This window comes from Pseudophryne corroboree, chromosome 9 (genome assembly GCF_028390025.1).
Source record: "Pseudophryne corroboree isolate aPseCor3 chromosome 9, aPseCor3.hap2, whole genome shotgun sequence".
NCBI lineage: Eukaryota > Metazoa > Chordata > Amphibia > Anura > Myobatrachidae > Pseudophryne > Pseudophryne corroboree.
The window spans coordinates 404481095-404502255 of NC_086452.1; the positions used below are offsets into that span (position 1 = coordinate 404481095).

The window sequence follows — 21161 nt, forward strand, 5'->3', positions numbered from 1 at the left end:
CTTTGCAGTACTGTACAACTATGAATCAGGCCCTCTATCAAGTACAGTACATACAAACTCCAACACAATCAGGTAGGATATGAATCAGTTAATGATAAAAATAGGACAGACTGTGCCTGGAAATACTTCTATTTAACTTTTAAATAAATCGGCTAAAGATAAAATCTATTAAAAATGAAATGATCACATAAAATGCATTTTGTCTAGGAAAACAAAGAGCCAAAGATAAACCATAACAAAATGAAATAAAACAATACTAAACAGTGAATCACATTAATATAGAAAGTGGTTAAACATGCAATAGATTTGATTATTTAAGCAATGTTAGTTGAAAATACTATATAGAAAGTGTAGCCCTACTGGTAATTTTAATATATATATATATTGTAATATATTGTGTATACATATGCATATGTAGTCTGTCATATTATATAGGGCATGAAGTGAAGGAGTTAACCTCATGTACTGCAGTATGTGGGGAGAAGTTTCTAGATTGCCATGAGGCCAGGAGATCGTTGGGGAGAGCATGAGGACGAAAGGGAAAGGGGCCCCTGCGCATGCTGTGACAGTTAGTCCCACACAAACGGTACCTGTGAGAGAGGCAGCATCCCGGCGGGCAGCTCTGGTGACAGAGCAGAGAGCCGGGTACGGAGACGCTGGCAGAGAGGCAGTCCTGGTAGCGGCGATGCTAGAGACGCTGTAGGCATGGAAATAGGCGCTGGCAAAAAGGTAGTCTCGGTGACAGTGAGGCTGGAGAACGCTGCAGGCAGACAAATAGCCCCTGGCGGAGAGGCAGTCCCGGTGATGTTGGAGAGCCAGAGAGCTGTGCAATAGAGTGCGCAGGCAACCAGAGTAAGAGGGAGAACGGTGAGGAGTGAGATCCTGTCAGTGCTGAGGACTCACTGATTGGTACAAGAACTACAATAAGAGGTACCTAGACTATCTGTCTTACAATAATCAGACAGAGGGGGTGGAGAGGCAGAGCGTAGAGGAACAAGAGGAACAGGAGGAGTCGGGGGAGCTACCAGAGGTGAGCAACTATCCGTTGTGTCGCCTCCCCCTGGCAAGTTAACTCCTTCAGTACTAAAGTGCCCCAAATGCTTGAATCCTCACTGCATTAACTGTATATATTATAAATGTTTCAAATGAACTTTAATTTTAGAGTCACCATAAGCATTCTTCTGTATTATATGGACTGTGGCCAGTTATAGACTACACATTACTATATAGGCTGTGGCCGATTATATACTACATACCCAGAGATGCTACAGGTGCACTATTGTCACATATAGACTGAAAGCCCAGAACTGTAGAGCCTGTTAAAGTAGAAAACTGCGAAAGGAAGCACCCATATCGGGATAGCTATTGAAATAGAGACATTCCTGAAGGAGGGGCAGCTATAGACTGAAAGAGAAGTAACTATTTAGCGAACTGAAGTCATACCGTTTCTTTTATCTACCAGCATAACGAAAAGATAGAAACGCCTGAGATTAATGATAGACTTTACTAGTAAAGCCTCACGACACAGAGAAACTGATGATACTAAATCTGGATAGCTGTCAGGGACAATAGGATGTGTATATGCTTTGGTATAGCCAGCTGGTGACCATTTACCATCAGAGAGGAAAGTCAGTAATAACCAGCCCGACCAGTCAGAGTGGAAAATTAACCCCTAACTGGAGGTTAAGAGGAAAAGTGAGTTATAATAACAGTGTCATCGCTGAGTAAAGTAAAGGAAGCAGTCCAAGGTGGATATATTCTATAACTGAGGCAGTAAAACTGTAGCATGTAACAACTCGGAAACCATGGGCCCCAACAGTGCACGAATGTTTGTATAAACACCTGGGTCGATCTAATTTTTTAAAGATCTGATATGGTACCAGAGGTATTTTTTTTGTAATGCATGCAAATACATTGTATAGGATGGGGAGAGTATAGTGATTAACTTGTGTAATAATTATTATATAGGTGGGAATGTTTGTTGGAACGGTCTAAAGAATTTATTGACGCTGATAACCCAACTATAGTTGTACAATAAAGCTGTTATACTTACCGCTGCCTGACTCTTCTGCTAGGGGACCCGACATGCCTAATGGAGAGAAAACAGGTAAATGAATTATTGGATTGTGTGTAATGCATTATCTATACACATAGGCGCCTACACATTAGATACGGCTTACCCAAACAAGCCGGGTGATATAACACAATAGTTAATAGTTTGGGTGGAGGCACAAAGGTAGTTGATGGTAACTCTCTCGAACAGCTACCCCAGAGCAGAGCAAGGGGGTTACAAAGTGGAGGCACTGCTGAGATCCTGAGTAGAGCCAGTAAAACACAAGGTTGGGTAGCAATATCTGAAGATTATGGAAATACTGACAGGGGAAGATGTATATGTATGGGGTCAGACGAAGAAGAAGGACCCCAATAGGTGTATAGTAATAGGGGGAGACTTTGTAGGGTTCTCTGATGAGGATGTGGTTGGTAAGACTGGCGCTCTGTATGGAATAACTAGACCCATAATAGTGGATAAACGGAGGGGAGAAGCGGGAGAATCAGTTGCCATATTAATAGAAATAGAAACGGAACCAGATGCTAATTTGATACCACATATGATTATGGCAGATGAGAATATGGGGAAGAAATGGCGCATCATATTACCTGTTAGGAAATAGAATGAAGTAGATGATGCTGGCCCTTCGGGAGCCCCTGTGAACATCTCAGAGAAGGGGAAAGGAGATTCAAACGTAACGGGTGGACAATTTGAAACGATAGTAGATCGAGTTGTTTCCCAACTAGAAAGGTGGCACTACGAGGGGAGTTATCGTAGGCTAAGAATTTTTTCGGGCATTGTACCTGTACCTACAGGGGAAGAACCATATGAAGCTTGGAAAGAGGCTGCAGTACAACAGGCAGAAGAATGGTAGTGCCCGGATCAGATTAAACGTCAGAGGGTGGTAGAGAGTCTCCGGGGTCCCGCTATGGGAATAGTGCAAGCGGCTAGGTGAAGCAATCCCAACACTACTTTGGAGACATATCTTGAAGCCCTAGATTATGCTTACGGTACACTGGAAGATGTAGGGGACTTAATATCTCGACTACACCATACATTTCAGGAGCCTGGGGAGAAACTAAGTTCATATGTGATTCGGGTGGATAAACTATTATACAAAATTGTGGATAAGGGAGGAATAAGCCGAGAAGAAGTGGATAAGAGTCGAATGAAACAGCTGCTCCGAGGGGCTTTGACTACGGACTCGGTTGCATCGAAGCTGAGATGCTCTGGAACAAGAGAACCTGCTCCTGCTTTCAATGAGTTGTTGAAGGAGGTAAAGCAGGAAGAAGCGTTAATAGAGATGCGAGAGAAGACAATAAAGAAGATTAAAGTGGTACAGTCTACAACAGAGATCAATTCCCTGGAGGATAAACTATTAAAAATGATGAAAGAACAAAACAAAAAGATAGATCAGTTTATAGCTACCCACAATGCTCATAGTTCTTCCCAGAATAACTCTCCCAATGAGAATGTAAGAGGGAAGAGGAACACATTCTCAATTAGAGGATGTTTCAAGTGTGGGAGGTTTGGACATAGGGCTTTTGAGTGTAATCTTAATCAAAATATCTCCCGAGTGCCTAATAACAGCTCTGGTAGGGAAGATGCTGACCAGGGAATCGGACAGGGGAGGCCCGTGGACCCCACACAGGCCTCCTAGAGGTTGGACATTGTGCAACGGGGAGCACGTGGTGGAATGGGATCCTTCCTGAAGGGTTAATGGGACCAGCCCCGATAATGACTGCCCAGATAGACGGGCATAATTGTGATATCTTGATTGATAGCGGCTCTCAAGTATCAATAATCTTTGAAGATTGGTATAGGATGAACATCCCGGATGTACCAATTAAACCCCTGTCCGGGTTAGTGATATGGGGTCTTAGCGTGGAGAAATATCCTTACTTGGGATATGTCGAAGTGATGATAGAATGTGGACAAGAGTGTGAAGATGAGACAGAGAGACTCCAAGTGCCCTTAATTGCGTTGATTTGCCCAGGAGTTCCACAGGAGGGAGGAGAGCCACCGTTAATTATTGGAACCAATACCAGGATATATCCCATCCTTTTGAAATGGCTAAGTAAACATGATGAATTGGCTGTTATGCCTAATTATTCCTATGGTGTGCAAATTGAAGAGGAACAAGGGGAGAACATCAACAAATTTGATATTTGTTTTCGGGGAAGTGAACTGCCATCTGAGGAAAAACATAAGATAATTGAGGAGTTGGAACGCCGAGAGCAAGCTTTTTTTAATGGGGAGTGGGACCTAGGTCGAGCAAAAGGGGTGGAGCATCATATTGTCCTCACAGTAACTACTCCTTTTCAAGAACGGTCCCGGCGTATAACCCCCGCGGATTTTGAGGATATGAGGAAACACCTGAAGGGACTATTGGAGAATCAGGTAATCATGGAGTCAAAGAGCCCTTATGCCTCTCCAATTGTCATCGCTCGGAAAAAAAATGGCAATATACGAATGTGCATTGACTCTCGAACACTGAATCAAAGGACAGTGACAGATCAGTATACGGTGCCCAGGATCGATGAAGCCTTAGACTGTCTACAAGGAAGTACTATATTCTCTGTTCTAGGTTTAAGAAATGGGTATTACCAAATACCGATGTGCCCTCAGGATCGAGAAAAGACTGCATTTATATGTCCCTTAGAATTTTACGAATTTCTCCAAATGCCGCAGGGAGTGAAGGGAGCACCGGCCACCTTTCAACGGACAATGGAAAATATGATAGGTGACATGAATTATCGAGAGGTAATTGTGTATCTAGAAGATATAATTGTCTTCAGGGCGACTATAGAAGAACATAACCAACGCCTTCTAAAAGTTTTAGACAGGTTGATTGAAGGCGGCCTGAAACTATCAGTAGATAAATGCCACCTATGCCAGTTAAGTGTCAAGTACCTAGGGCACATAGTAAGTAAGGATGGAGTATCTACGGATCCGGACAAGGTGAAAGCAGTGACCAACTGGCCGTGCCCTACTAAGCTGAAGGAATTAAGATCGTTCCTTGGGTTTTGTGGCTATTACCGGAGGTTTGTTCCGAATTATTCAGCTACTGCTAAACCACTAACCGACTTAACAATGGGATACTTGTCTATGACAGGGAGAAAGACCTCAAGGACGACAAGGAGTGGTGATCTATACAAGGTTAATGAACCATTCGGAGAAAGGTGGACAGGTGAATGTGAAAGGTCTTTTAATGCCCTGAAAGAGAGCTTAACGATTGCCACTGTATTAGCTTATGCAAATCCCAATTTACCCTATGTCCTACATATTGATGCTTCCATAGAGGGCTTAGGAGGCGTATTATATCAGAGACATCAGGAGGAATTGCGGCCTGTATCTTTTGCCAGCAGAGGGGTATCAGACAGTGAAAAGCGATATCCTACGCACAAACTTGAATTCTAGGCGTTAAAATGGTGCATCGTGGATAAATTTCACAACTATCTATATGGAGCCAAATTCGAAGTTCACACTGACAACAACCCCCTTACTTATGTACACACTACCGCCAAGTTGGATGCGATGGGGCATCGCTGGTTGGCCGCTCTGGCCCTGTACGACTTCTCTCTGAAATATCGGCCAGGGGTGAACAATGTTGATGCAGATTCGTTATCGAGAATCCCAGGGCAGTCAGCAGAAGGGAAGGAGGACGATGAATGGATTGAGATACCGGCTGGAGAAGTTCGTGGGATGTGCCGCATCCTACAAATAGAGAATCATATAAAGCATGCACAAGTGGGTGCATTAGGAGCAACTCCTGAAGCACTTCCACTATCCTACTGTTGGATCAATTTACTGGAGATGGAAGGTTTGGAAAAATTGAAGGAGGGCCAGATTAGGCAAGATCAACTTCAAGACCCTTGTATTGGACAAATGATGAATGGAGCTGGTAAGCAGAGGAATGACTATATGAGGCCAGAGATAGAGGAGGAAGTTAGGGTATTGAACAAACAGAAGAAGAACCTGCTTATGAGACGGGGAGCACTACACAGACACACGAAACAGAGCGATGGAAGAGAGAGATACCAATTGGTATTACCAAGGAAGTATCGGATGAGAGTTATGCAGTTTTTACATGATAACCACGGACACTTAGGGTTTGAAAAAACTCTAAAACTGGTAACCGACCGGTTTTATTGGCCGAAGATGAAGAGAGAAATAGAGAAATACTGTGGCAATTGTGGGAATTGCATCGTGAGAAAGACTTTGCCTGAAAGAGCGGCCCCGCTAGTAACGTTCAAGAGCAATGGTCCCATAGACTTAGTATGCATGAATTTCCTAACGTTAGAGGTAGAAGCGGGAAAGAAATGTAATATACTAGTGGTGACGGATCATTTCACCCGCTATGCTCAGGCCTATATAACACCTAACCAGAAGGCAATCACAGTCGCGAATACTCTTTGGGATCAATTCTTTGTCCACTATGGGCTACCAAACCGATTACATTCGGATCAGGGTAGGGACTTTGAAAGTAGACTAATTAAGGAATTGTGTAAGAGCTGTGGGATATCCAAATCAAGAACCACGCCCTACCACCCACAGGGAGATCCACAACCAGAGCGTTTCAACAGGACGTTGTTGAATATGCTAGGAACATTAAGTCCTGTAGAAAAAATTAATTGGAAAAGACACATTGGCCGACTAGTGCATGCATACAATTGCACCCAGAGTGAGGCCATATTACCTGATGTTCGGAAGAGAAGCTAAGCTTCCAATAGATGTGAGCATGGGTGTTTTATCTGGGGAAAGCTCCTATTCATCCCATCTGAAATATGTAAAGAAGTTAAGGGAAGAGTTGAAAAAAGCATATGAATTAGCAGAGCACACAGCTGAAAAACTAGGGAAAAAAAAAAAATCCGATATGACAGGAAAGTGCGAGATCACGCATTGGCACCAGGAGATAGAGTGTTACTTAGACGATTGGGAATGCCAAAGAAATTCAAGATTATGAACAGATGGAAGGAACAGCCATATGTAGTGATAGAAAAATTCCCGGATCTGCCAGTGTACAAACTACGACCGGAGAGCGAATCGGGAGCAACTTTAACCTATCATCGGCAGCATCTGCTCCCCATCTGACGGGAAGTACGTTTAGAGTCCTTTCGAGAGGAGGGTGAAACGCCATCCACCAAGGGATTGGTAGATCCAGGAATAGAGACCAATATATCTAATGAAACTGATAGTCTAAATGAAGAAGATGAGATAATTGGCTATTATTATAGAGAGTCAGCTAATAGAGTCGAATAGCCTATCAAAGAAAGTATTAGAGATGTTGCCGAGCATATCTCTGGAATAAGAGCAGAACTATTGAGTAGAGAGAGCTACAAATGCTATCCTGGGACTGGGCTAGTAGAAGATGGAGACCTCGGAACAGGGCTGGTAGAAGATAGAGGGGAAGTACAAGGGGATTTCAACTACTATAATTTCAATGACACAGAATGGATAGATGAAGGGGCACATAATAGACCAGAAAGACAGAGACGGGCTCCTTTAGTGTTAACTTACGATCAGTTGGGGGTACTTTGTATGGTGCCAATAGTTAATCACATGGGTATGGTGTTATCTTGGCCATATTTTAGCAATTAAATAAGATAAAGAATATGGTGATCCAATTAAACGAGTGTAAGTAGATCACCAGGGGGAGAGTGTAGCCCTACTGGTAATTTAATATATATATATATTGTAATATATTGTGTATACATATGCATATGTAGTCTGTCATATTACATAGGGCATGAAGTGAAGGAGTTAACCTCATGTACTGCAGTATGTGGGGAGAAGTTTCTAGATTGCCATGAGGCCAGGAGATCGTTGGGGAGAGCATGAGGACGAAAGGGAAAGGGGCCCCTGCGCATGCTGTGACAGTTAGTCCCACACAAACGGTACCTGTGAGAGAGGCAGCATCCCGGCGGGCAGCTCTGTTGACAGAGCAGAGAGCGGGGTATGGAGACGCTGGCAGAGAGGCAGTCCTGGTAGCGGCGATGCTAGAGACGCTGCAGGCATGGAAATAGGCGCTGGCAAAAAGGTAGTCTCGGTGACAGTGAGGCTGGAGAACGCTGCAGGCAGACAAATAGCCCCTGGCGGAGAGGCAGTCCCGGTGATGTTGGAGAGCCAGAGAGCTGTGCAATAGAGGCGCAGGCAACCAGAGTAAGAGGGAGAACGGTGAGGAGTGAGATCCTGTCAGTGCTGAGGACTCACTGATTGGTATAAGAACTACAATAAGAGGTACCTAGACTATCTGTCTTACAATAATCAGACAGAGGGGGTGGAGAGGCAGAGCGTAGAGGAACAAGAGGAACAGGAGGAGTCGGGGGAGCTACCAGAGGTGAGCAACTATCCATTGTGTCGCCTCCCCCTGGCAAGTTAACTCCTTCAGTACTAAAGTGCCCCAAATGCTTGAATCCTCACTGCATTAACTGTATATATTATAAATGTTTCAAATGAACTTTAATTTTAGAGTCACCATAAGCATTCTTCTGTATTATATGGACTGTGGCCAGTTATAGACTACACATTACTATATAGACTGTGGCCAATTATATACTACATACCCAGAGATGCTACAGGTGCACTATTGTCACATATAGACTGAAAGCCCAGAACTGTAGAGCCTGTTAAAGTAGAAAACTGCGAAAGGAAGCACCCATATCGGGATAGCTATTGAAATAAAGACATTCCTGAAGGAGGGGCAGCTATAGACTGAAAGAGAAGTAACTATTTAGCGAACTGAAGTCATACCTTTTCTTTTATCTACCAGCATAATGAAAAGATAGAAACGCCTGAGAGTAATGATAGACTTTACTAGTAAAGCCTCCCGACACAGAGAAACTGATGATACTAAATCTGGATAGCTGTCAGGGACAATAGGATGTGTATATGCTTTGATATAGCCAGCTGGTGACCATTTACCATCAGAGAGGAAAGTCAGTAATAACCAGCCCGACCAGTCAGAGTGGAAAATTAACCCCTAACTGGAGGTTAAGAGGAAAAGTGAGTTATAATAACAGTGTCATCGCTGAGTAAAGTAAAGGAAGCAGTCCAAGGTGGATATATTCTATAACTGAGGCAGTATAACTGTAGCATGTAACAACTCGGAAACCATGGGCCCCATCAGTGCACGAATGTTTGTATAAACACCTGGGTCGATCTCATTTTTTAAAGATCTGATATGGTACCAGAGGTATTTTTTTTGTAATGCATGCGAATACATTGTATAGGATGGGGAGAGTATAGTGATTAACTTGTGTAATAATTATTATATAGGTGGGAATGTTTGTTGGAATGGTCTAAAGAATTTATTGACGCTGATAACCCAACTATAGTTGTACAATAAAGCTGTTATACTTACCACTGCCTGATTCTACTGCTAGGGGACCCGACATGCCTAATGGAGAGAAAACAGGTAAATGAATTATTGGATTGTGTGTAATGCATTATCTATACACATAGGCGCCTACACATTAGATACGGCTTACCCAAACAAGCCGGGTGATATAACACAATAGTTAATAGTTTGGGTGGAGGCACAAAGGTAGTTGATAGTAACTCTCTCGAACAGCTACCTCAGAGCAGAGCAAGGGGGTTACAAAAGGGTTAATGGAAATATACTGTATTAATTTTTAATCTCCTTAAGACAAGACAATAGTAAGGGATGCATTTAGCATGCTGTCAGTTCGGATGTCGGCAGTGAAAATCCTGGCATCATATTCCCGACCGACAGCCAGAAGACTAACACTAGAATCCCGACCACTCGAAATGCCGGCACCGGAATCCTGACAGCCGGCATCCCAATTGTAAGTATGCGGTGGGGGTTGGTGGTGGGGGGTTAGGTATAGGTACTAGGGAGTGGGTCACGGTTAGGCTGTGGGGATGGACGGTTAGGGTTAGGCTATGGGGGAGGGTTAGGATTAGGCTGCTGGCAGGGAGGGTTAGGTTTAGGAACTAAAGGGGAGGGTTAGGGTTAGGCTGCGGAAGGGGGGGTTAGGGTTAGTCATTGAGTAGAGAGCGTATGTTTTAGGGGTTACAGGCAGGGGGTAAGTATACTTATAAAACCCCAGTTGGGATTCCGAGCATCAGGACGCCGCTGTCAGTCTTCTGATCGCCTGAATCCTGACTGACAGTCATCTGTATGTACTCGAATAGCACAGTATCTGCACATATTCCAAAGTAGAATGTTGCAACCACAGGATAAATTCAACAACTTCACAAAGTCTGCTGGAAACAGTAATGAATATGTTTCAGGAATGATCTGATACTTCGGCAGGGTCTGTTGTCATACGAATCAGCCTATTTATTTAATGTTATTTTTTAGGTCACATTGTCAGCACATATTATGTATCAGTATTGTTATTAGTTTCATGGGGACCCGTGGGTAAGTATATCGAGTTAGCTCCTCCTGATGTCTGTAATGCTTGTGACGAACTATTCCAATTGGCTCAAATTATTTCTTATTTTATTTTTAAAGAGTCTTTACTTTTATTATAAATCAAATCTTTCGTGGCCCACAGTGTCATTCACAATGGATATCCAATGCCACATATTAGGGCCTCTTCAGGCCATCCAGGCCATAGCAGTTACCACTTTATGAAAGACTAGCACAGTTGAACCATACAACTTAATATCTATTCTGGAACTGTCTGCTAGAGTATCTATTCTGGAACTGTCTGCTAAAATATCTATTCTGGAACTGTCTGCTAGAGTATCTATTCTGGAACTGTCTGCTAGAGTATCTATTCTGGAACTGTCTGCTAGAGTATCTATTCTGGAACTGTCTGCTAAAGTATCTATTCTGGAACTGTCTGCTAGATAGAGCCCAAATAAACAGGTTGGTGGAGAAAAGAAACTTGTCTTTTCTATACATCTCCTAACCTTTGTCTAAAAATATGTAAATGGTGATACTCCCAGGGAAGATGCTACAGTGTGCCAGAGACCATACCACAGATACATTTCACAAGTGGGGTAACTCAATTAATATTTGAGATATATAGATCAGAAGTCATTATTACAGAAATCCAGCCTCAAGAAGAGACATGTAAATAACCAATAGTGTTGGTTTTTGTTGAAAGGAGAATTTAGACATCAGTGCCTCATGTCCTTTACTGGAAGCCATACACTAGAGCAAGAATTCTTCCAGTCTGAAGTGCCTGCTGATTTCACTTCAGGTGTATTGATTATTGTTTTGTATTGGCATAATGACTTTTCAGTCAGACAGCACATGGCCAATACACAGGCAGCACAGCTAGATGTGCAGATTTGTGCCATGCCCCACCTATATTTCCCATGTTATCTCCTCCACCCCGTTTTTTTTCTACTGGCCAGACTTATAACCACACGATCTTGGCAAAAAGCTGTGTGAGTAGTTTCCTCTGAATTGCACATGGATTGCATGGAGTATACTAATAGGTGATGTCAGTAATGGATTATATGCTCTTAGACCTAATATCACTGGCACTGACTCACATCTGACAAAGCACAGCCTGTCCCCTATCTTCACTTTTCCTTTCCACCCTGCCTATTCCTGACTCCACTTTACCCCATGTTTATATCATTTCTGTTTTGGAATGTGGCTTTCTACTACCCTTATTTGTTTGTCTCTGCAACCTATTTCTATCTGTCTCCCCCTTTGTGTGTCTCTAGTTTTATATGTGTACAATGCCTCGCCCTAACTTTCCTTCTGTTGTGTGCTTTGGTTCCCCCATTTGCATGTGGTACTCTTGGTCTCCTTATTATGTGTCTAGTCATTTTCTTTCTGTAACTTTGTGCATCTGTCTTTTTGTTTTCAATTTTGTTTTGTCCAGAGGAAGAGTTCTAAGGCCCATATTTATCAAACCTCGGAGAGAGATAAAGTGGAAAAAATAAAGTACCAATCAATCAGCTACTGTCATTTTTATTTATTTATTATTATTTATCATTTATCATTTTTCAAACGCAGCCTGTAATATGGCAGTTAGGATCTGGTTGGCTGTTACTTTATTTCTCTTCACTTTATCATTCTCCAAGGCTTAGTACATTCCCACATTAGGCCCAGATTTCTCAAGGATTGGAGAGAGATAAAGTGGAGAGGGATAAAGTACCAACCAATCAGATCCTATCTATCACTTTGCAGACTCTGTTGGAAATATGACCATTAGGAGCTGATTGGTTGGTACTTTATCTCTTGACTACTTTATCTCTTCAACCTTTGATAAATCTGGGCCTTAGAACTTTTCCTCTGGGTCATACTATGTTTCATATTGTTCCTTTATCTAGCAAAAAAGAGTTGCAGATGTATGAATTACTGATGCATTTTGAACCAGGTACAGATGTTCAGTGTTGGACTGGGGCCTGAGGAGCCCACCTGTTGTAGGGGCCCATGCTTAAGAGTGTGGTCAGGCTCCAGTTGGAGCATGGCCAGCCACCACAGAGGTTTGGCTAACCATTACAGAGTACATGTTCTGTGCCCCCTGGTAAATGTATAATAAACCAAATTATTGTGAAGTATAATGTAATTTATGTATAATGCATAATTCAAGTGCACTAGGATAGAGTCTGGAACCTGATCACTAGAGGAGGAGGAGGGCCCACAGGCAGTGGGGCCCACCGGTGGTTTCCCCTGTTCCCCTGTGGGCCAGTCTGACACTGATTATGTTTATTGTAGGCGGATTTTCCCAATTGAATAAGTGAGTACAATATTCAACTACTGTAGCCTGTTGACTTATCAGGAATTGATCTATTAAATGGGTATTTTTATTTTTTTGCTTCTTCTTCTTTACTTGTCCATATAATACAAAGTAGATCACAATGCAAGTTTTCATTTCTAAATATCCCTTTAAAAAAACTGACATACGAAATAATGACTGGATCACAAAGGTGTCAGAAGCTATAACTTAATGCTTATGTCAGTAACCTGTTCCCAACATTACATAAAAACAATGCTGCTTATGCAACTGAAAAACGTGTATAGTTAATGTTGTTTATCTAGTTTGCAGTTGGGTCATGACTAGGGGTCACTCAGTATTGAAATTCAGCAGTCATTAGACTGGCAGAATGTAGTGTACCAGTAACAAAACTGGAAGAGAATAAACATTGTGTACAAATGATATATCCTCAGTCTGACTCTCTTCATAAAATGTGTTATGGATTTCCGCGTCATTATTTTTGTGCACAGAATCTGGAAGCTGCACAAATAAACACATAATTTTAAGTAACACGCCAAAACCTCGGAAAGCTGGGATCTCAGAATGATTTGCAATATTACATCGATAGTTTGATTTGTGTTGCATCAGATTACAAATATTTATGATTCTTTGAATTTTAACCAGTAGTGGCTCCAGAGGAGCGGTTGCAGCACAGTCCAAAACTCAAATAGGGGAGCCACACCCACTGCCAGTGAGTCAGTTTGGAATGCCAGTTGGTGGCAGTTGGTGTGGGTCCCTTATTTGAATTTTGGACTGTGCTGCAGCCCCACCTCTGGAGCTGCCACTGATTTTAACCATTGTAAAAGACAATGTATTATTATCCCCCGGGGCCCCTACTGTGCTGCAGCCCCACCCCTGGAGCCGCCACTGATTTTAACCATTGTAAAAGACAATGTATTATTATCCCCCGGGGCCCCTACTGTGCTGCAGCCCCACCTCTGGAGCCGCCACTGATTTTAACCATTGTAAAAGACAATGTATTATTATCCCCCGGGCCCCTACTGTGCTGCAGCCCCAACTCTGGAGCCGCCACTGATTTTAACCATTGTAAAAGACAATGTATTATTATCTCCCGGGGCCCCTACTGTGCTGCAGCCCCACCTCTGGAGCCGCCACTGATTTTAACCATTGAAAAAGACAATGTATTATTATCCCCCGGGGCCCCTACTGTGCTGCAGCCCCACCTCTGGAGCCGCCACTGATTTTAACCGTTGTAAAAGACAATGTATTATTATCCCCCGGGGCCCCTACTGTGCTGCAGCCCCACCTCTGGAGCCGCCACTGATTTTAACCGTTGTAAAAGACAATGTATTATTATCCCCCGGGGCCCCTACTGTGCTGCAGCCCCACCTCTGGAGCCGCCACTGATTTTAACCATTGTAAAAGACAATGTATTATTATCCTCCGGGGCCCCTACTCCTCCTCAAGGCCCCCATTCTGATTTCAAAAAGCTAAAACCTACATACTCAGAGAAGCATTGTTCAGCCCTTGCGGCCATACATGTGCCCTAGATATTCTGTTCGGTTTCCTATATTATTGAATTACAGTAACCTTTGCTTCGTGTCTGTAATGTGTTGCTTACTCATGACTCACTTTTATTAGAGATTTTGTCATGATACTTGCTCTTACATAGGGGGTCATTCCGAGTTGTTCGCTCGGTAAATTTTTTCGAATCGCAGCGATTTTCCGCTTAGTGCGCATGCGCAATGTCCGCACTGCGACTGCGCCAAGTAAATTTGCTATGCAGTTAGGAATTTTACTCACGGTTTTTTCTTCGTTCTGGTGATCGTAATGTGATTTACAGGAAGTGGGTGTTTCTGGGCTGAAACTGGCCGTTTTATGGGAGTGAGTGAAACAACGCTACCGTTTCAGGGAAAAACGCGGGAGTGGCTGGAGAAACGGAGGAGTGTCTGGGCGAACGCTGGGTGTGTTTGTGACGTCAAACCAGGAACGACAAGCACTGAACTGATCGCACTGGAAGAGTAAGTATCGAGCTACTCAGAAACTGCTAAGAAGTGTCTATTCGCAATTCTGCTAATCTTTCGTTCGCAATTTTACTATGCTAAGATACACTCCCACAGGGCGGCGGCTTAGCGTGTGCAATGCTGCTAAAAGCAGCTTGCGAGCGAACAACTCGGAATGACCCCCATAGTGTTCTCTGCAGTCACATGTGTTTTTTCCTTTCCATTTGTGAGACTAGATTTATGCTTTAAACACCTGTTTTGCAAAACTCACTGTTCTTAAACAATCTTACACTTGTTGTTTCCTAATGGTTCTTCTGAATCTGTATTATGAACATATGTGAGATAATGAGAGTCCATTAAAAAACCTTTTGTGAAAACAACATTTTCTATCACTTCTCATCGCAAAAGCTGTCAGCATTAACTGTTGTCTTACTGCTTATCAGGCCAGTTTGGAGCAGGAGCCATAGTCACAATACAGAGAGCATCTCAGTGACTGCCATAAGATAGAGAGAATTTCCTATTTGCCACATTACAATACATTGAGCATATGAGGACTACAACATTGTACATTGGGGGAAATTCCACGTTGATCGCAGCAGGAAATTTTTTAGCAGTTGGGCAAAACCATGTGCACTGCAGGGGGGGGGGGGGGGGGGCAGATATAACATTTGCAGAGAGAGTTAGATTTGGGTGGGTTATTTTATTTCTGTGCAGGTTAAATACTGGCTGCTTTATTTTTACACTGCAAATTAGATTGCAGATTGAACACACCCCACCCAAATCTAACGCTCTCTGCACATGTTATATCTGCCTCCCCTGCAGTGCACATGGTTTTCCCCAACTGCTAAAAAAATTCCTGCTGCGATCAACTTGGAATTAGGCCCACTGAGCATTCAGTGATCGCCACATAGTACATTCCAGTGACAGTCATTGAGTCTCTCAGTGACATCCATACAGTACATTGCACCTCCCAGTGACAGCCGTATAGTACATAAAGCATCCCAGGGAAGTAGTGGATTGTAATGCAGCATAGACACATGGAGACACAGCCAGTCAGGAATTATCAAAAGCTCTAGCAGAAGCAGGGCACTAATGCAACACATATGTGACTACTACATCAGTGCCACAGGTGAACTTAATGCATTGTCATTGTGTTGTTGTAGTGTCTTGAAATAAACGGATTAAAGCCCTGTAAATTAGCTTGCAGTCTGCAGGATCTAGTCTGATATTCCCGTGTAGAGATACAATGTTTGATAAGGAGCAGACTAGTCTCAGGGATTTGTTTTCCTTACACATTTGTCTGGGAGGTGAATGAGTATTTGTTTTCTGCAGATTGCTTACTCAGGTGGTGTGAAGTGACTTTATTATGAGCCTGTACCATGCATCTAATTTCATTCACATAATGTGGTGTAACAACAGGCACAATAGAGAATGTGTGTCTGGTGTTGTCCATATTGTAGTAGCTAGCTAAGTTTAAGTTAAATAGAGCTTCAAGTCCTTGTCTAGCTAAAGGATTTATTGGAGACAGTTACTCACAGGTCATATCTTCAGGGGGGAGGCGGTCAAGATCCCGCTGGACGGGATCCCGGCGGTCGAAATACCTACGCCGGAACCCCGACCAGCACAATCCTGACATATTCTCCCTCCGTGGGTGTCCACGACACCCATAGAGGGAGAATATAATAGTGTGCCGAGCGTAGAGAGGCACCGTGCCCTCAGGGTGGCGAGCGAAGCGAGCCCGCAAGGGTCCGCGTTCCGCTCGCCACCCCTGTCGGGATTGTGTGGTCGGGATTCCGGCGTCGGTATTTCGACCGCCGGGATCCCGTCCAACAAAATTTAGTACTGTTCCCCTTCAGGGAGATGGAGACGCCACAATGCACAAGATCTGCAGCCACTAGTCTTGTATAAAAGGCAGGCTGCTGCTCCCTGACTTATGGTACTGTCTGGGCTGCCCCACTTCAGGATGGAGGATAGTGCTTAGTCCCTAATACTAGGTCTAGACTGCCATACCCCCTCCTCCCCTCTGCCCCCATTCCAAGCCACCAACCCCTGCTTCACTCTACGCACTTGAGTTAAAAACAAAAAACAAAAGCAAGAATACATACTGTACAGAAAAAAACAGCTGGCAGCAGGTGGCCCAATGAGGTCATTGTACCGATGGGAAAATTCCCATTGTTCCCTTTAGTCAATCCTCTCTAGGTTAAGTGTTACACAGTGCATGTCTGAGCCGGCTTGATCTCAATGATTAAGGTTGTAAATTTAAAGTGGCAATGATTTCAAATGCAAAACCAACTACAGCCTTAGGGGTTTATTTACTAAGCCTTGGATGGAGTTAAAGTCAACAGAGATAAAATACCAGCCAATCGTCTCCTAACTACCATGCCACAGACTGTGGGGCAGATGTATTAACCTGGAGAAGGCATAAGGAAGTGATAAACCAGTGATATGTGCAAGGTGATAAATGCATCAGCCAATCAGATCCTAACTGTTAATTTACATATTGGAGCTGATTGGCTGGTGCCTTTATCACCTTGCACATATCACTGGTTTATCACTTCCTTATGCCTTCTCCAGGTTAATACATCTGCCCCTGTGTTTGAAAAATGACAGTTAGGAGCTGATTGGCTGGTACTTTATCTCCGTCCACTTTATCTTTGTCCAAGGCTTAGTAAATAAACCCCTTAATCATTCCGATCACACCAGTTCACAGAACTCATGCCGTATGACATTTACCTCATAGGGGCAGATGTATTAACCTGGAGAAGGCATAAGGAAGTGATAAACCAGTGATATATGACAAAGGCAGCAGCCAATCAGATCTTAACTGTTAATTTACATATTGGAGCTGATTGGCTGGTGCCTTTATCACCTTGCACATATCATTGGTTTATCACTTCCTTATGCCTTCTCCAGGTTAATACATCTGCCCCATAGTCTGCTTTCTTTAACCAGTTGAATGGTCTTACTTAAAAGTTCATTTTGGAAGGGTGACAACTGCAAAACTTTTCAAAAGACATAAAAAACCTAAATATTTTATGCAAACATAGTTAATGTTACAATTGCAGTTATGATTTGCCTTCAAGGCTTTGCAAACCAAAGACTGTAATTTTATTTTGCTGTTGAGTTCTGAGTGGAATGAAAAATACACTTGAAGATTCAATGCTCAATGGAACTGTGGCCATGTAACTCCATTTTCTAAAACATAATATATGGAACACAAGGGTCTGAAAACAACTTGCAATTAATTAAAATGTTCTTAGTACAGAATAACCATTACACAATTCTTGGCTTCACTCTCAGATAAATGAACTACGCTAAAGTCTTTTAATTTCCATCTACATGACATATTATTTAGTAATCAAACACAGAAGGGTACATTTACTAACAACACATTTAAACTGCATTAGCTTAAAGGTACAATAGAGTTTACTGAGCACACCGTGTATGATGACACATATAGCGGTGAAACACATTTAAACTTATTTTGGACAATTTGATTATTGTGCTTATATGTTTTTGTTTGCTTGTAGATTATTTAGATTTACACTTCCTTTGATTCTCCTTACAAAAAAATGAAAGTTCCCATTCATTCACTAATTACTCTAACCTCACTATTAACTTTGCACATCCTAAAGGGGGGTACACACGGAGAGATCCGTGCTTAAAATCTAAGCAATCTTGCTAGATTGCTTAGATTTTAAGCACGGATCTGCCGTGTGTATGCCCCCCAGCGATAGCGATGCGCGGCCCCGCGCATCGCTATCGCCGATGCTAGATTGAGACTGCATGCAGGCTCAATCTAGCGGGTCGCTCACTTCACCGTTGTGTGAAGTGAGCGGCCCCCCGTCGGCTTTCCCCCTCGCTCAGCACATCGCGCTGTGCTGAGCGGGGTGAGAGATGTGTGCTGAGCGGTCTGTGTTAAGATCGCTCAGCACACATCTCTCCCGTGAGTACCCCCCTTAACACTGCAGACAATGGGGGTAATTCAGAGTTGATCGTAGCAGCAAATTTGTTAGCAGTTGGGCAAAACCATGTGCACTGCAGGGGGCAGATATGACATTTGCAGAGAGTTAGCTTTGGGTGGGTTATATTGTTTCTGTGCAGGGTAAATACTGGCTGCTTTATTTCTACACTGCAATTTAGATTTCAGTTTGAACACACCCCACCCAAATCTAACTCTCTCTACAAATGTTATATCTGCCCCCCCTGCAGTGCACATGGTTTTGCCCAACTGCTGACAAATTTGCTGCTGCGATCAACTATGAATTAGGCCCCTTATCCTACAGTATACCTTGATTTCCACTTGTATCTCTCTACCCTCAGATTAGCCCCTCAGTTCTCCACACTAGCAGATCAACCTGGCAACTTGGCATGTCTAAGATGTCCCCCGAAAATGAGAAAAGCAATTGAAAAATCTTCTCTATCTTTATTGCAACAATCCTGCCCATATTGTTGCTGTTTGTCCTGACACACCAGGGAGCTCATACTTGGTTCCCTATAACCCTCCTCTTTCGTTTCATCTAAGTCTAACCAGTGGTTTAATTGAACAAATTGGCGCTCCTTAATACCTTGGGTTGGAACCATTCAATTAGTTCCTTTTCTGCATTCCTGAGCTGATGGCACTGTAATCTCTGCTGCATTCATATACAAGCACGGGTTGTCTTCTGATCCTTTACTTCAGCTATTTCTCTTATTGGTATTGATGGAACCAAATTTTTATAAATAGTTTAATCCAATACAAAACTAGGCCCATATAGATACAGATGGGTTCTTACATTCCAAAGAATGTCCTTCTGTTTTGCTCCCAGGTCCCTCACTCCTCTCATTCTTGGTCTTCAATTACTTAATTCACATGTACATGTTCTGTAGTATGAGTTGTTTACAGTCATGTTTTAAAAGAGTCCTTTGAATGAAGTCCTCTATTATTTGTACCTCTACAACCATTTATGTAATGCTAACTCAGTATACTATTTTTTCAGATGTCTTCAGCAAAAGCAATGCGGAGTAACTACCAACCCCAAATAAAGTGGTACTGCCCAATTTGATCTGATACCAGGTAAAACACCAACCAGAAACCCAGGCCATGTCCAGTTATATTGAAGAAAACCTTGATCATGAGATCATCACAACATCCTCCTCACTTGCATCTGCCAGATTCTTTTTCCTGGAGAAAAATAGAAGTGGGTCTTCATTCTACCATAGAACATTGGGCTGAAATAACATTACTTAAATAACAAGTATCCGCTATCTGTAATATGATTTCTCATATATTGGTGTGGGGACGGAACTGTCTGAAAGGCAACTAACTGGGAAGTTACAGCTTTGTTCTTTTTTCTTCAAAAATTCTCTCCAAAATTACAGATTAAGGCAAAAAGGCTTATTAGCAATAAAACTGACTCTGGAAGAATGGAGACATCTCCTGGAAGGTGTTATCTTTCCAATAATAATTTTTTGCAGTCTACAAAACTTTCTATACATCCAAATAGCACAATATCTTAATCCTCATTAAGCCAGGTGTCTTAATTTGTTCTCACTGTTCAATTCCTTAATTACCTTCTATCGTGGCTCTAAAAATGCCAAAGCTAATGACTTTTGACTTTTTACCACCTTCTGGGAAACCTATATACTTCCTGCCCTTCATCATAAACTCTTCTGTGCACATTGCGCTCAGCTAACTGGACATCCGGAACAAAAAAAAATCTATATGCTGTTATTTTGGAATTGGTTTTGGGATACTCTATTCCATGACATTAAAGATTTTGTGACTGCTTGCTTCATGTGCTCTCAACATAAGATATGGGGGTCATTCCGAGTTGTTCGCTCGCTAGCAGTTTTTAGCAGCCGTGCAAACGCTATGCCGCCTCCCACTGGGAGTGTATTTTAGCTTAGCAGAAGTGCGAACGAAAGAATCACACAGCAGCTACAACAAAAAATTTGCAGTTTCAGAGTAGCTCCAGACCTGCTCCTAGATTGCGATCACTTCAGACTGTTTAGTTCCGGGTTTGACGTCACAAACATGCCCTGCGTTTGCCCAGCCACACCTGCGTTTTTCCTGGCACGCCTGCGTTTTTTCGATCACTCCCTGAAAATGGTCAGTTGACACCCAGAAATGCCCTCTTCCTGTCAATCAATCTGCGGCCAGCAGTGCGACTGAAAAGCTTCGCTAGACCTTGTGTGAAACTACATCGGCCATTGTGAAAGTACGTCATGCGTGCGCATTGCGCCGCATACGCATGTGCAGAAGTGCAGTTTTTTTGCATCATCGCTGCGCAGTGAACAATTTCAGCTAGCGATCAACTCGGAATGACCCCCATTGTCCAAAACCTTTTGGTCACATGGTTCCTCTACTTGTTCCTGAGAAGCCTTGATCCTATGTATTGATGTACATCATAACAGATCTCCCAAATTCCCAATGTCATAACATTATTTAGGTCATAGATGACTGGTTCTCTAAAA

At 42.8% G+C, this 21161-nt stretch overlaps 1 long non-coding RNA gene across 2 annotated transcripts; it reads left to right on the forward strand.

Annotated features, from left to right (window-relative positions):
• Positions 1 to 572: 572 nt before the first annotated feature.
• Positions 573 to 20125, forward strand: LOC134958351 (uncharacterized). 2 transcript variants are annotated; one of them, XR_010186967.1, is made up of 4 exons: positions 573 to 1030; positions 1969 to 2107; positions 9329 to 9467; positions 19685 to 20125. It is a non-coding gene; the product is annotated as an uncharacterized LOC134958351 (long non-coding RNA). The 2 variants fall into 2 exon arrangements; XR_010186968.1 differs by having other exon boundaries at positions 573 to 930.
• Positions 20126 to 21161: the final 1036 nt, after the last annotated feature.